This window comes from Seriola lalandi, unplaced genomic scaffold (genome assembly GCF_002814215.2).
Source record: "Seriola lalandi dorsalis isolate HSWRI2012SDOR001 ecotype SW California unplaced genomic scaffold, Sedor1 jcf7180002054511, whole genome shotgun sequence".
In the NCBI taxonomy this organism is placed as follows: domain Eukaryota; kingdom Metazoa; phylum Chordata; class Actinopteri; order Carangiformes; family Carangidae; genus Seriola; species Seriola lalandi.
In genome coordinates, this window is record NW_019525064.1 from 41,180 (window position 1) to 43,351 (window position 2,172).

General features: G+C 43.2%; 1 long non-coding RNA gene across 1 annotated transcript in view; it reads right to left on the reverse strand.

The window, feature by feature from the left end:
• Window positions 1-1,540, reverse strand: part of LOC147818724 (uncharacterized) — a 2,753-nt gene extending 1,213 nt beyond the window's left edge. Inside the window, exons 1-2 of the long non-coding RNA XR_015437691.1 lie at window positions 1,129-1,540; window positions 868-1,028 (exon numbers count right to left, since the gene is read on the reverse strand). This is a non-coding gene — a long non-coding RNA (uncharacterized LOC147818724). The remainder of the gene's footprint in view (window positions 1-867; window positions 1,029-1,128) is intronic.
• Window positions 1,541-2,172: the final 632 nt, after the last annotated feature.

Sequence of the window (2,172 nt, forward strand, 5' to 3'; positions counted from 1 at the left end):
TGAAAGAAAAAGACGATTACATTAGGTGTCAATGAGAGTGAGACAGGTATTGCTGCCGGACTCAGCACCCCCGTTTAAATTTTGTGCAGACCCTGCCTGTCAAAGTTACATTTTATGAATCCCAACAACTATGTCTACATTTTCAGAAAGAATTATTTGTCTCCTTTTTACGGTTTGGCCGCGAGCTCGAGTTAAAAATAAAAATAAAGGTTATTTTTTACTGCTTCACGCACTCTAGCCAACTGACGCTTTCACTCTAACACTTTAACTTTGAAGAGAAAGTGATTTGCACTCCTCCTTTGAGTGCTCACAGTTTGAAAAGTTTACATGTTATGTAAAAACAGTTCCTGTCTTTTTGAGAGAGCAGAAGTTTTCCTCCGTTTTACAGTTTGAATCACATTCCTACGTGCAGGTATGAGAGAGCTGGGTGACTCAGCAAAAAGGTGCAATTTTGTCAAAAAAAAGGTGGGTTTCTAAAGAAAATTCCAATGCATTTCTAATGCATTATTTATTCCCAGTTTTTTGGGAATAACTTTGGGAAAAATTGGAATTTTAACACCAAAAGTCATAGCACCCCTTGCGGGATCAAGACGCACGTTTTGATGTATATATTACCGGGGCTTTCTCAAAGCTGCGGGACGAGTTACGCGCCGAAATTTGGCGGAAGAATAATAAACCCGAAACAGAAGATTAATAGATGCCTCGGGGCTCTGCCCCGAGGCACTAATAAAATGAACTTTTTTGATTTTAGCAAATGGCTGCAATGAAACAAAGAGTGGAAAATTTAAAGGGGTCTGAATACCTTCCGTACCCACTGTAGATCTCATATTCATTAGAGGAAACAATGATATCTGAAGTGAATCTCACCTCTGGAGACTCTCCTTCCCAGGACAGGAGGTGTTCTCCCCTGTCGCTGCCTTGAACTGTCACCTGGGCTGCCTCTCCTGGTCTCTGGGAGGGAAGAACTCGCTCTTCCTCCTGCTCTGTCTGGCAGGTGTTGTCAGGAGCTTGGAAGTACTTGGCACTGGCTTGAGGAAAAAGGTTTTGGATCAAAAATGAATTTTATGTTTGCATGAAATGATAATACACATTATACTTAATCACAAGCTCTGAGACACACGCATGTACCTGGGATGAAGTGTTTAAAGTGGAAACCAGAAGGCTGACCCCGCCCTTTGTCAGTCTACCAGTCTCTGTACAGCTGCACCTGCTGGGTCCTGAATGCAGCTGAGGTGGCTCCTCTGTGTCTCCATATGTCCTGGATGCAGAGAGAATCCAGCAAAGAGACGTCCAGGGTGACGTGGAGATCCTGGATGAGGAGGAGCGTCTCCTCTGCCCCATGTGTCCTCCTCCAACAGTGGAGACTCCACTCCTCCCAGGAGATCCTCTGGATCACCTTGGCAACAGTCAGGCCGAACATCCTGTGCTTCCCCTCCAGCGAGGACCGCTATGCCTCAATTAGAAAACAGGAACCTCCGGGGGTTAATTGGATATATGGCATCATCAACCTGGCCGTTTCAGAAGCAGCACCAGCAGCTTCTTTGTCACCTGGAAAGAGAGAGAGAGAGACAGAGAAAGGTTTCACATGTTAATGTTTATATTTGTGTGTGAATTTGTTTGTCCCTGTTTTTTTTCCACCAATAAAAAAAGCAAAAAAAAAGCTAATGCTAATGATGGCAAGCTAGTCCCCCCACTTGTTGTTTTGCTTATCACCTTCTGTTTGTTCCAGATAAACAAATAAAGAAATAATATAAAGAAAAAAGAAAAAAAAATGCTAATGCTAATGGGAACGGCGGCTAGCTCTCAGTCCCAGTGCAGGCCTTGTCTAAATGACTTAGCCCCCGACTTAGCCCGTCCGTCTGTGGACGTCTGTGTACAGAGATAAAGAGCAGAAAACTGGAAAACTCAGTGTGCAACATTCCCAGCGAGAGACACTGACAAGTACAAATTTCAGTGTCACACTGTGGGAACTTTTGAGGAAAGTTTTACAGTTTTCTGCTCTGTATTGCAACACAAATGTTGACAAATCCATTTCTTCTTTTACAGTGTCTTTGATCAACCTCAACACTGATCATTTGTTGAGAAATCTCTTGGACACAAGCGCAGTAGTTTCACATACGCAAACTTGAATTTCTCATGGTTACAGGTTTACAACGGTTGATTTACAACTAC